The sequence below is a fragment of the Eubalaena glacialis genome, chromosome 18, assembly GCF_028564815.1.
Source record: "Eubalaena glacialis isolate mEubGla1 chromosome 18, mEubGla1.1.hap2.+ XY, whole genome shotgun sequence".
Taxonomy (NCBI): Eukaryota; Metazoa; Chordata; class Mammalia; order Artiodactyla; family Balaenidae; genus Eubalaena; species Eubalaena glacialis.
In genome coordinates this window covers 64,868,225-64,882,845 of record NC_083733.1, presented here as the reverse complement: position 1 = coordinate 64,882,845, position 14,621 = coordinate 64,868,225, and the positions used below count along the sequence as shown (strand labels likewise).

General features: G+C 45.9%; 1 pseudogene; it reads left to right on the top strand.

The window, feature by feature from the left end:
- The first annotated feature begins 399 nt into the window (after positions 1-399).
- On the top strand, positions 400-14,241 carry LOC133077746 (NADH-ubiquinone oxidoreductase chain 5-like; annotated as a pseudogene).
- Positions 14,242-14,621: the final 380 nt, after the last annotated feature.

Sequence of the window (14,621 nt, the reverse complement as noted above, 5' to 3'; positions counted from 1 at the left end):
GACTAGGCGACTTGAAACAAGTGACTAAATACATAGTCTTATAAGACTAATGACTTTAATAGTATAACTCTAAATATGGGAAGAAGCAACAAGAGAGAAACATTTCCTGGACCACAACAGACTGGGGAGACACACAATGCAGAGGCCTTTGGCTGCTGTTGCATCAGGGGCAGGGCACGTGCGGGGCGTTGCCGGCGCAGTCAGTGTGGCAGTGGTCCTGGGGCCACAGTCCAGCCCCCGTTTGCCCACTCGCCCCCTTGGCCGGCGCAGTCACCAAGTCTGCAACAACCAGCCACGCAGCACCCCTCCTCTGTATACAAGGAGCCCGAAATCTGACCGGGGGAAGACAGCTCGTGGAGACACTGGTCCGCCATCTTCTTTTCCGAATGAAAAGTCGCTATGCCGTGCGCCAGCAACTCGCCTCTCAGTTACCGGCCTGTCGTGCAGCGAGCAGAACGACCTTGGACTCTTATCGATTTTGGCGGAGCCGGCCGGGAGCCTTGCTGCCTGTGGTCAGCCCTGCTTGGGGAATTTTCAGGTAAGGCCCTAGCAGGTGCTGGGACCACTTGTCCTGAGGATCTTCCCTTCAAAATTCCCTGAAGTGGCACCAGCTGCCCCAGCACTTGGCAGTGGGAGGAAGGAATTGACATCTGGGACCCGACGGGCTCCAGACAGTAGGAATGTCTGATGTGTACAACTGGGAACATACTACCCTCTCAATTTGGGCTTTTCCTGTAAGGGAAAAGCCAATTTGTTTTGCATTTGACTGGGGTACCCTGTTGGAGAGGGGAGTTTTTGTTGGAACTCTGCGAACCAGTTTGTTTGCTTTTGTTTTGCGTTCATTCACGATGGAATTTGTTTGTGCCTTTTGTGTTTTGTTGCTCTTGAACTTATAAATATATCTGTCCCTAAGGAAAGCCCTTTGGGGTGTATCTTAAATGAATGGGCAAAATATAGCTGTGAGCCTATGACTAAAAAGAGATGCTATTCTATTGTACAGTGTGTGGCCCCAGTATATGTTAGGATCAGGAGAGCAATGGGCCCTGAATGGCTCACTTATACAACCTTGCAATTAGAATTGAGCAGGTAAAAATGATGAGATTCCATATGTAGAAGCATTTACGCTATTGCATCATGAGGAAAAGAAGTCAGACAGCTGCCGCCTTACGGTACAGTGGTCTGAAAGGAAAACCAGGGGAAAATCTGTTCTACAAGAGGGAGAGGGAGAAAATGAGACTGAGAACACGTTATTTCAAAACACTGGCCAAGCAGGCTGCACCAGGGTTTGTTCCGACTGCCCCCATGCCACCAACATATTCATTCCTTTCACCACCTCCTGTTTCCCCTACTTATGGGGATCAATTAGAAGTTTCTATGTTAACCTCTGGGGCACAGGGGCCTAGTTTGTATCACCATCTGTGACCCAGGAGGGCACCCCATTTGACCAGGAGCCACTTCTGGAGCAGGCAATTTCCCTTGCACCGATATCCTGTGAGGCCTTAAGGCAGATGGCCAATCAGCTGGGTTTCTATGGATGCACAATCCATTCTCAATTTGATTTATTTAACTGGAAAAACCATAACCCTACATACCGAGAGGACCCCCTCCACATGACTGAACTTTTCACTTCTCTCTTTGCCACTCATCGTCCCTCTTGGACAGACATTCACACTTTTATGAGTATGATGCTTACTGGGGATGAAAGGAGGATGCTCATTGACAAGACTAGAGAGGACGTGCACTAGCTCCATCTAGCGGACCCAGGTGGAACTCCAGAAGCAAATCTGGCAGTTCCTCCTGAGCCTGACTGGGAACCTAGTAACGGATATGCCGCACCTAGAGCATTACAGGAAGTGTATCTCATCGGGTCTTCGACAGGGAGTAGCTAGGCAAAAGAGCTTAAACAAAATTCAAGAGATACACCAGAACCCAATGAAGATCCATCAGAGTTTCTAGAAAGAATTTATCAAGCTTATAGGCACTACACTGATGCAGACCCTGAGGCCCCCCAAAATCGAGAATGGTAAATATGACCTTCATTGGGCAAAGCGCCCCAGATATAAGAAGAAGATTACAACAGTTAGATGGTGCATTTGGAATGAACCCTTCTCAATTGGTAGATGTTGTTTTTAAAGTGTTCAACAACAGGGAACAAGGAAAGGAGCTCTTTGCAAGACTTAACGCCACTTATCTGGTGGCAGCACTGGATTCCCGGAAGGCGAGTAGCCTGGAGAGGGGTGAGCCCCGTTGGGGAGGGAACAATGCGCTTACTGTAAGGAGGAAGGGCACTGGAAAAAAAATTGCCCTCGGCTAAGGAATAAGAAGGAAAACAACAAAAGAAAGACGGGAGCCTCTCCTATGGTAGAGAGAGAGCAACGCTCCGAAGATGAATAAAGCGGCCCAGGGGCTCCCTTGGACTTGAGGCGTCCAGTTCCAATTTCCCCACAGGAGCCACGGGTAACTCTGACAGTGGGGGACAAGTTGATTGACTTTCTGATAGATACGGGTGCAACATACTCTGTGATAAACAGCACGGTGGCACAGAAAACATCTCAATCCATCCCAGTCACAGGAGTTTCTGGAGAAGGACAAAATCTTTCTTTCTTATAACCTCTAGAACGCTAATTAGGGGACCTCACCCTGAAACACAGTTTCTTCTATATGCCGGCATGTCCACTCCGTCCCTCTTTTGTAAATTAAGCACTCAAGCAACTTTTTCACCAGAACAGCTTGACATCGGGGTCCCACGGGAGCACAGTGTAAGCCTAAAGATGGTGCTCACGGACGCCCCAGAAAAGGAGACTGAGCTCTCACCCACTCCACCCCCATTCCCCCCGCTCCAGGTCTGTGAAAAGGTTAAGGCAGAAGTGTGGGTCGATGGCACCCCAGGGAAGGCCAAAAATGCATGGCCAATACAAATCATGTCAAAAAGGGGCTCTGGAGGGAATTCCCTGGTGGCCCACTGGTTAGGACTCGGCGCTTTCATTGCGGTAGCCCGGGTTCGATTTCTGGTCAGGGAACTAAGATCCCGATCCTGCAAGCCGCACAGCGTGGCAAAAAGAAAGGGATGCGCTGGGACACCTAATCTAAAACAATACCCTCTGAGCCAAGAGGCCCAAAAGGGAATTTAGCCAGTTCTCAAAAAGTTGGTTTAATCAGGTTAAACCTTGCAGGTCCCCATATAAAACCCCTATCCTCCTAGTCAAACAGCCAAACTCAACAGAGTATCTCTCTGTCCCAGACTTGAGGGCTATTAATGAAAAAAATCCAAGATTTGCACCCTGTGGTACCTAATCCATACACTCACAACTATTCCAGGAGCAAACAGCTGGTTCTGTTTTTGACTCGAAGGATGCTTTTTTTCTGCATTCCTATTGCAGAAGAATCACAGCAGCTGTTTGCTTTTGAATGGCAGGACCCAGAAAGACAGGTAGTCCAACAGTATTGTTGGACGGTCCTGCCTCAAGGATTTAAGGATTCCCCTACCTTGTTTGGGGAAATGTTGGCTAGGGACCTTAGAAACTTAATATTGGATGAAGAACTCTTCCTCCAAAATGTGGACCATTTGCTCATAGCGAGCCCTACAAATGATAAGTGTCTACAAAATACCATCAGAACCCTGAACTATTTGGCCAACTGTGGATGTAAGGTCTCCCAGAAAAAGGCTCAAGTATGTAAGCAACAAGTCACGTAGCTGGGTTTTATCCTTTCCCAAGGGCAGCGGGGTCTTTTGCCTGATAGAAAACGGGCAACTGCAGGCTTGGGAACACCCAAGAGTTGCAGATAACTGAGGGCGTTTCTGGGAATGGCAGGATTCTGTCGGATCTGGATCCCGAACTATAGGCTCAGAGTAAAGCCCCTCTATGAGGCTTTAAAGGGACATGATTTTGAGCCCCTTACTTGGACTAAAGAGTACCAAACAGCCTATGAAACAATAAAAACAAAGTTAGTCTCAGCTCCGGCTTTGGGACAACCAGACTGAAAGAAACCTTTCAGATTATATGTCCATGAGAGACAAATCTTGGGGTGTTAATTCAAACTCTGGGGAATATCCTTCGACCTGTTGCCTAATTCTCAAGACAAGTAGAACACACACTGTTAAGGGATGGTCACCTTGCCTTTGAGCTGTAGCAGCTCCTTGCAACAGACTTCTGGAAGCTGAGCGGTATGCCCTGGGCAACCCACCACTGTGTATGTCTCTCACCATGTCCCTTCTTTACTGGAACAAAAAGGGGGGCTACTGGCTGACTTCTAGGAGAATGGGAAAGTACCAGGCCATTCTCTTAGACAATCCCAGTGTAACACTTCCGGTCACTTCAGCCCTAAAGCCAGCCACCATCGCTCCCGACCGCTGCTGCACAATCCCCAGAGCACCGCTGCCTGCACGTCATGGAGCTGGCGTACTCTAGCAGACCAGATGGAACAGACAACTCCTGGCTGAGGCAGGTACGGAACTGTTCACAGTTAGAAGCAGCATCATGGACCGAGGTAGGTGACGTGCTGGGTATGTGGTGGTAACCCTTGAAAGGACTGCTGAAGCAAAAGCCCTGCCCCCAGGGAGCTCAGCTCAGAAGGCAGAAATCATTACTCTGACAAGAGCCCTACTACTCCCTGAAGGCAAGCGAGTAAATATATACACAGACTCTCACTATGCATTCTCCGTGGTGCATGCTCACGGCGCGATCTGGAAAGAAAGGGGGGGCTCCTCACTTCAAACTATAAAGACATAAAACATGCTTCTGAAATCTTGTCACTATTAGAAGCAGTCCACAAGCCCTCACAAGTGGCCCTAATGCACTGCCCAGGCCACCAGAAGGGTGAGACTCGTATAACAAAAGGCAACTGGTTAGCTGACCAAGCTGCAAAGAAAGTAGCAAAGGCAGGCGATTACCAAGCCATCATAGGGTCACTTCTCCCGCAGACTGACTTGTCAAAATACCAGCCGGAATATTCAGGAGAGGACAAGGAGAGGGCTGAAGAGTGGGGATGCACTCTGGATCACACCTCGCCTGGCTAGAAATGTAGTGCACATGGAACTGACTTGATTTCCGAGGCACTCGTGGACACTGTGCTGCAGCACATTCGTAATAGTACCCACCACGGGAGAGATGCCACCTTACGATGGATTCAAAAATATATAATGGGGCCTAACCTACAAAGGGCCATCCAGGGAGTCACTCAAAATTGCATGATGTGTGCTAAAAATAACCCAAATACTGCTGTCAGATCTCCCCAGATGGGGAGCCAACACAGAGGACGCCACGAGCCACCAAGGACTGGCAAATAGACTTTACTCAAGTTGATAGGGACAGAGTAAAGGGACAAAGTAGGTGATTGAATAGTTAATCCCACTAGGGGACTGCAAGTAAAGAAAAAACATGGAAGACCCCTGTAAGTTAACGGTCACTCAAGAAAGCAGGTTCGCTGAACCACAAAACCATGCGACAGAAGCCTGAGACCCGCCCCTGAACAATAAAGCAATGGTGGCCTGAGACCCACATCTGCCCAGTGAGGTCAGTAAGTTGATGACCCCTAGGACACTCCTCTGCACACACTAAAAACACGTACATAAGGAAAAAGTGACATTACGCTGAAACCTGAGATGACTTATCATATTTTAGTATATGTCACCACCTTTTCTCCTCATTTCCGTTGCTCCATGACAGTCCCAGTTTGACTCTGCAGGGACAAGAAAAATCCCCCACCCGATGTGGAGGCGGAGCTGATGATGGAAGCTTGAGTGTCTACTCAAGAATGAGGAAGAAGGTGGTCCTCTCCTCCTCCCCGCTTTTCCTTTGATTATAAAACAGGAGCCCACTAAGTTCTTGGGGCAGCACCCTCTCACCCACCCGCAAGCCTCACAGGCGTCCTAGTCTAATAAATCACTTTGCCTCTCACTGAAGAATGAGTTCCTCAGAGCCCGCCAAGACACGTTTCAGTGGTTTCGGCTGGCGACCACAAAGGGGCAGTGGTAAGATAAGAAGGAGGGGGGTCGGGTCCTAGAGGGGCCGTGGATGCCAGGACTGGGGAGGACACTCCCCCAATGTGTGCCCCTTTTAGGTGGCTGGTCAACCCCGAATGCTTTAGGACTCTGATGAGAGATCTAGGTACAGACCAGAGGAACAATGCTATGGATGTTTAGACACACGGAACCAGAGGAATGCTGGCAGTCAGCATGGCTTGCCATAGAAAGATGCTATGGATGTTTAGGGACCCGGAAGGACACGTACATTCTAGGTCTGTCCCTGTTATACTCAAGTCTGTAAACTTAACTGTTCCAACTGTTATTTATAAACTGATAAGTTTTGTATTGCAATGCCTGTCTTATGAACGAGTTTTAAAATGAAACTATGAGATCTCTGTCTGTCTGGATATATGTGTGTCTTACGTGGTCTTATCTTTAGATAGTATTGCTAAGGTTAATTTGTAAAAGAGCTCAATTTAATTGGCTTAAAAAAAAAGTAAGTGCTTACAAATTAAACATTTCTGAATATAAGAGACACTAAGCTAAATGGATTTCAGGTTCACATGACCTGAGAAATATTTAATATTAAATTAATATCTGGTATTAAAGTTTATTAAAGTTTGTTAATTAATATAGACATGTCTTTAGAGTCATCAACATTAAGCACAGTATTTTTATTGTACCTGGGTTTGCTGAAAATCACTAAGTTCATACTATTTTTGTTGTAAAATCTGTCAGCAAGAAAATTAACCCCTCATTGTCAGACTTTTGCCATCCTGATGTCCTTGTAGCATGGCCACAGTCTGCTCCTAAATGAGAGAAATTAAATGGGTAAATAATAGCTGCAAATTGAACAGTCAGGGCTATGGGAAATACGAGAGAGCCACTTGGCTCTTCCCGGATCCCTGGCAAACCCCATTTTTTATTTAATGGTTTAAACCTTTTCTTGGCTACAAGGCTGATGCCCTCACAGTGGAAAAAAGAATGGTTTAAAAAGGTGTTTTTCACTTGGGTATAGTTTCTATAAATTTTAGTGATCAAGGCAACCACTTTACTGGACAAATTATAATACAAGCCTATGTTATTAATTAACCAGACTTATTTTACAAACAAATTAATCTTAATTTGGCTATATTTGGTAAAACTGAGGGTTATTTAGAAAAGAAAAATTATGTTTTAACAGATATTAAATTCTAGTTTTGCTAATTGAGGTATCTACTGTCTTAAAACTCACTTTTCAAATAGCTCTTTGTTGCTATATTATTCTAAAGCTTAATTGAGTTAAGATATGCTAAGCTTGTTTCTGAAGCTGATCACTGTAATCTATCTTTGGATGAAGATTAGATGCCCATAATCTATAACCAGGAGATTATACATACTAGAAAAAGCATCATTTAAAGGACTGTGTCCATCCTAGATAAAAGGCCTCTTAACAGGTATTCTTAAGCACGTCATGCACAAGGAAACTGAAGGGAATCAACTTCCAAGACTTAAGGTACTTTTCCCCCAATTACTAGAAGTGCCCAATGGAGGAGTGCCCTGATGTCGGTCTTCCCCTCCCTACGACCCTTACAGGTGCTGACCCTTTATTTCCAATTTACAGTCAGACCAGTTCCCACTCATTGTTACCACCACTGGGGACACCTTCTGTACTATTCCTTTGGGACAGTTTCTTGGCCATTAACACCAGGTTGGGGGACTACTTTGGAAGGGATACATCTAAAGTAGTAAGTACAAATCTTGATTCAATTGCACGGTGGATTTTGACAAGGGAAGGAAACTTTTGGATAGCTGACTATTGCTCCGGTGGAAGGCGCTATAGCCATGGAAGTGGCTGCTCCAGTAAGGGCTATCTCACAGGCAGGAGCCCCTGCTCCAGCTGAGGCCCTTATCCCATAGGAAAGCGCACCCAAGGGTGAGGAGAGAGAGGCCCCCACCATATTCAGGAGCTCCTTCTCTGTACCCCAAGGGGCCCAGTCTTGGACCAGCTAGCACCTGCAGTGGCGTAAGTTACCAAACAACTGCCCCTACCGTTCTGCCTCTGAGAGAAAGTTCCTGATGGAAATCAGGAAAAATAGAAGTCCGTGTGCCTTGCTCAATGTCTGATCTAAGTCTGGCAGAAGATAAATCGGGAAGTTTTTCTGAGGACCCTGAACTTTTCACGAAGGAGTTTACCCGGTTAATGCGATCTTTTGATCTCACTTGGGGGGATTTGCAGATTTTACTATCCCGTGCTGCACCCCAGAGGAAAAACAGTGTATAATATTGGCAGCCAGAGCCCAACAGGGCCAGGCAGTACACCGGGCGGGGAACAATGCTGTCCCCGAGGCAGATGCACAATGCATCATCAGGTAAATTCTACTGATAGGGACAGATGAGACCATATGATTGTTCAGTAGAGGCTATGAAAAAATTTACAGTGAAACCTGTCAATTATGAAAAAGTGAAAGAAGTCCAACAGGGGTCAGATGGAAATCTGATAGTATTTCAAGAAAAGTTAATAGAAGATTTAAAAAAGTATATAACTGTGGATCCCTCCTCCCCCAAGGCACAGGCCCTTTTGGCTATACATTTCATAGCCCAGTCTGCCCCAGACATCAGGCGCAAGAGTCAAAAAGCAACTGCTGGCCCTCAGACCCCTATGAGTGATTTGCTCCAAATGGCTAATTCAGTTTTCAATAATAGGGATATGGCCGAAAAGGCTGAACGCACCCAGAGAAATATATACAAAAGGCCCAAATGATGGTAGTGGCTTTGTCCACTCAGAGCCCACCGAAGGGGAGGCCGGCCTTTCCGGGCCAATCTGGCTGTGGTGGACCACAAGGCCCAGGGGTACCCAGAGAGGACCAGTGTGCCCTGTGTGGACCAAAGGGACACTGGAGGAAGGACTGTGGCACGCGCCCTTTACAAACAGCCAGGGCACTGGAGGAGGGAGTGCCCCAGACGCCAGAGAGTGACGGGGGCCTCTGAGGGGCTCGAGGCTGAAAGTGGCTCTGCCTGCAGATACCATGTACATAACTAGTGTCGAGCCTTGGGTGGTCACTGAAGTGGTGGGCCGTGATAGAATTTCTCATAGACACCGGTGCAACCCTTTCAGTCTTAACCCAAAGGATTAGAAGCCCTAACAAGCATAAGAAATATGTAATGGGAGTGTCAGGAAAGAGACAGGGGCACACTTTTCCAGGAACCCCTTTTGTGCAACAGCAATGGCCGGTCATTTCTACATTGCTTTCCGTTTGTGCCTGATTGTCCTCTTTCTTTATTGCAAGGGACTTACTAACTAAATGAGGGGCCACCCTGTCTCTCGAGGGACAAGGAAGCCACCCTTATCACCAAATGATATTAACAAAAAACAACAGATTAACTCTATAACTGAGATAAAAGACTCAACAGAGCCTGAAGTACAAAACGTTGAGGTTCCGGGCCTAGCTAAAAGCAAACAGATTAAGGCCTTAAGTGATCTTCTTCCAGATCTGGAAACTGTTTGGGCAAAATGGTTTGAATCTTCAAACTTACGGTTCCAATCGCTTTTAAGGACGCTTCGAATGCTTACTGCTCTACTTACGTCTTTCGTAGACTCATCCTCTGACGCTTGACATCCAAGAGGGCTAAAGGATGGTGCTAACCAGAGTGACACTGACTTGCGGGTCTCCCAACAAGCACGGACAGCCCGCCAGGTGCTTTATTCCTTCCAGGCAGGCCTAGGTCCCATCTCACCTCGCTCCTTGCCTCCATTTTAGGCATAAAAGGGTAATAAACACCTGGAGAGGGGAATGATAGGGACAGAGTAAAGGGACAAAGTAGGTGATTAGATAGTTAATCCCACTAGGGAAAAGTATGGGAGACCCCTGCAAGTTAATGATCACTCAAGAGAGCAGGCTTGCTTAGCAATAAAACCATGCAACAGGGCTTCCCTGGTGGCGCAGTGGTTGAGAATCCGCCTGCCAATGCAGGGGACACGGGTTCGAGCCCTGGTCTGGGAGGATCCCACATGCCGCGGAGCAACTAGGCCCGTGCACCACAACTACTGAGCCTGCGCGTCTGGAGCCTGTGCTCCGCAACAAGAGAGGCCATGATGGTGAGAGGCCCGCGCACCGCGATGAAGAGTGGCCCCCACTTGCCACAACTAGAGAAAGCCCTCGCGCAGAAACGAAGACCCAACACAGCCATAAATTAATTAATTAATTAAAAAAAAAAAAAAAAAACCCATGCGACAGAAGCATGAGACCCGCCCCTGGACAATAAAACAATGGTGGCCTGAGACCCACATCTGCCCAGTGAGCTCAGTAAGTTGATGACCCCAGGACACTCCTCTGCACACACTAAAAACACGTACATAAGGAAAAAGTGACATTACGCTGAAACCTGAGATGACTTATCATATTTTAGTATACGTCACCACCTTTTTGCTCATTTCCGTCGCTCCATGACAGTCCCCGCTTGACCACGCAGGTACAAGAAAACTGCCCCTCTGGACATGCAGGAGTTTTCCCTTGATTATATAAAACTGTAGCTAAGTTCTCGGGGCGGCACCCGCTCGCCCGCCCGCCCGCCCGCAAGCCTCACCAACGTCCTTATCTATCACTTTGCCTCTCACTGAATTCTTTCTGTGCTGAGACGTAAAGAACCAGAGCTCCTGGGAGCACCCCCCCTCCCCCGAGACACATTTCTGCAGCATCAAAATGCCTCAAGCCACAGGAAATTTCAGGTATCCGCTTGTGTTTGTGGACGCTTTTTCAGGATGGGTGGAGGCATATCCCACCCAGACAGAGAAAAAGCCTCTGAAGTGGTTAACGCCCTCAAGGAAATTAACCCCTGATGTGTGTGGACTGCCTAACACCCTTCAAAGTGATAAGGGGTCTGCTTTTGTCTTGAGCAAAACCCAACAAGTGTCTGAAGCACTGCAAATTAATTGGAAGCTACATTCATCCTGGAGACCACAATCAACAGGAAAAACTGAGAAAATGAATCATACACTTAAAAAGGAGCATTGCTGGGACTTCCCTGCCAGTCCAGTGGTTAAGACTCCAAGCTCCCAATGTAGGGGGCGTGTGTTCGATCCCTGGTTGGGGAACTAAGATCCCACATGCCACGCAGCCAAAAAAAAAAAAAAAAAAAAACAAGACCCTACTCCTGAAAGGCCTAGAGAGCAATGGGTTGGTGAACCCTTAGAAGACAAGGCTGCTCACTGGACCTGGGAATGAGCATTCCTAGCACCGTGGGACAGATTGGTCACAAAATGCCTCCCAAATGTTGGATGAAATTAAGACCGAAAGGGAACAGATTGTAAAATAAAGAATGTTGCCCACCATCCAGTTCTACAAGATTCAAGACATTAGCCACCGCGGTCACTGACGTGCAGCTGCCCTGACAGTAATTCAGGGCAGACAGCAGGAGGAGGCACTCTCTGCTCTGGGAAAACTGGCAGAACCGGCCTTCAGACAGTCAAGCATTTTCAGGAAAAAGTTTTATGAACCTGGGTTCTTACATCTTACCATAGTTAGCAAAGCACTAAAACCATTAACTAAGCTATGTGTTCCTCAAGAACAGCAGTAAGCTTCTACCAAGATGTGTGCCTGACTGCCTGCACCCCTCGCCGACATCAGCCATCCACCAGCCTCGCCCCTTCCCTCTTCAGCACAGTTCTCACAGCTCTCTAAGGACTGTCTCCTGGGTTATAATCCTCAGGTTGGCAAAGATAAATTTTTCACTTCTGTCTTAGATTGACTAGTGATTACTTTTCCGCTGACTACACATTTTCCAGCGGGTGGAATCTAGGAAGGAAGAACACTGGGTGTCACACGCCTGGCCCAGGTCAAGTCCCCCTTCGTGGGGTGAGGGGAAGGGCTGACTATGAAGGTGAGGCCGGGGGAGCCGAAGGACAGAGGGCCTGGGAGGGAGGGAGGGGGTCTCAGGAGAGGGGCGGGCTCTGCAGAACCCCAGGACAGGGGAGAGACCTCTGCGGGGCGACTGGCCTGCCCTCCAGGGGCCGAGGCTGGAGGCGCGCATCCACCTCGCGGAAGAGGACGTTACATGGGGGGGCGGGGGAGGTCGTAAAGGGTTTTATGGAGGAAAACGACCCTAAAGGCGATGTCTACGTGGACCGGAGACCGAAAAGCTGAAGGAGGCAAATACATGCATCATATCAATAATATTAAGCCATCGTTTACACATCGTAACTCTCCACCCGTTACCTCTCTTACTCCTATCATTAAATCCCCAAATCATTTTAGGACCTTATACTGTTTGTTTAAATTTTAAAAAGAACAAAACACTAGATTGTGAATCCAGTAACAGAAGACTAAATCTTATTTACCAAAAAAATATGCAAGAAATGCTAATTCACGCGTCCATACCTAACAGGATGGCTTTTTCAAGCTTCTAAAGGACAGTAGTTACCCACTGGTCTTAGGAACCAAAAAACTGGTGCAACTCCAAGTAAAAATAATAACTTACTCACCTCCTTTACACTAGTCACGCTATTCATACTAACAACGCCGATTATAACAACAAACTCCAACATTTACAAAAGTAATATATATCCATCCCATGTGAAAACCACTACCTCGTATGCTTTTATCACCAGCCTGATTCCAACAATGATATTTATTCTTACAGGACAAGAAATAATTATCTCAAACTGACACTGAATCACAATCCAAACCTTAAAATTATGATTTAGCTTCACAATAGATTATTTCTCAGTGTGCTAGTAGCACTTTGTCACATGATCTGTTATAGAATTTTCAATATGATACATGCACTCAGATCCTAATATTAATCAATTTTTAAAATATTTACTCCTGTTTCTTATCACAATACTAATTCTTTTCCCCGACCAGGGATGGAACCCAGGCCCTCGGCAGTGAAAGCACGGAGTCCTAACCACTGGACTGCCAGGGAATTCCCACAATACTAATTCGTGTTCCCACTAACAATCTTTTCCAAGTTTTCACTGGATGGGAAGGAGTCAGAATTATGTCTTTTCTACTTATTGGGTGATGACGTGACAGAGCAGATACAAATAAGGCCGCTCTTCAAACAATTTTATACAACACACTGGAGACACTGGATTCATTGTATCAACAGCATGATCTCTATTCAACAAATCTTTACACTTAACTTAAATCACCCAAATCTACCCAGTAGGACTTGCATTAGCCACAACTGGAAAACCCGCCCAAATTGGCCTCCACCCATGACTTCCCTCAGCAATACAGGGTCCTACTGCCATCTCAGCCCTACTCCACTCAAGCACAATAGTTGTAGCAGGCATCTTCCTACTTATCCGCTTTTACCCTTTAATAGAAAATAATACATTTATCCAAACAATAACATTATGTTTAGGAGCTATCACCACATTATTTACAGCAATATGTGCTCTTACCCAAAACGACATTATAAAAATTGTTGCTTTCTCCACTTCGAGTCAACTAGGCCTTATAATAGTAACAATCGGCATTAACCAGCCTCATCTAGCATTTCTCCATATTTGCACACACGCCTGTTTCAAGGCTATACTATTCATATGCTCTGGATCGATTATTCACAGTCTAAATGATAGATAAGACATTCGAAAACTAGGAGGCCTATGTAAAGCGATGCCTTTCACCGCAACAGCCCTCATTATTGGAAGTCTCACGTTAACAGGATACCACTCCTCACAGGCTTCTATTCTAAAGATCTCATTATCGAATCCGCTAACACCTGAGCCCTCTTAATAACCCCCGTCACCACATCCCTCACAGCTGTCCATGGCACTCATTTTCCCCCCACTCCGAGGACAAACTTGTCCAATTAATTTTAATTAATGAAGACAACCCACTCCTAATCAACTCTATCACACGTCTATTAGCTGGAAGCAGTTTCTCTGGATTTCTTATCTCCAACAACATTCCCCCAACAACAATCCCACAAATAACTGTGCCTTACTTGAAACCAACTGCCCTTGCCGTAACCATCCTAGGCTTTATTCTAGCACCTGAAATCAACCTTGCTGCGTAAAATTTAAAACTTAATTATCCCTCAAACTTCTTCAAAATCTCCAAACTCTTAGGATATTTTCCCACTATTATACACCACTTTCAGCAAGCCAAAAATCAGCATCTTCCCTACTGGATTTAATTTGACTAGAAAATATCTTACCAAAACCCACTTCTCTTATTCAAATAAAATTTTCTACACTTGTATCAGACCAAAAAAGCCTAATCAAACTACACTTCCTTTCATTCATTATCCTTACCCTAAGCATAATAGTATTTAATTACCATGAGTAACCTCTATAATAACTATAAGCAATGACCAACCAGTAACAATTACCTTGAATCAACTACCATAACTATACAACGCCGAAATATCTATAGCCTCCTCAGTAAAAAATCCAGAATCACCTGAATCATAAATTACTCAGTCCCCCAGTCCATTGAACAAATACAATTTCTACTTCCTTGTCCTTTAAAGCACAGAAAATTCTATCACTTTATCAATTTTCTATTGTAAATTCTATCATTAATCCCAAAAGAAATATACCTAAAACAGTTTTATTAGAAACTCAAATTTCAGGATACTGCTCAGTAGCCACAGCTGTTGTACAACCAAATACTACTAACATTCCCCCTAACGCAATTAAAAACACCATTAAACCCAAAAGCGAACC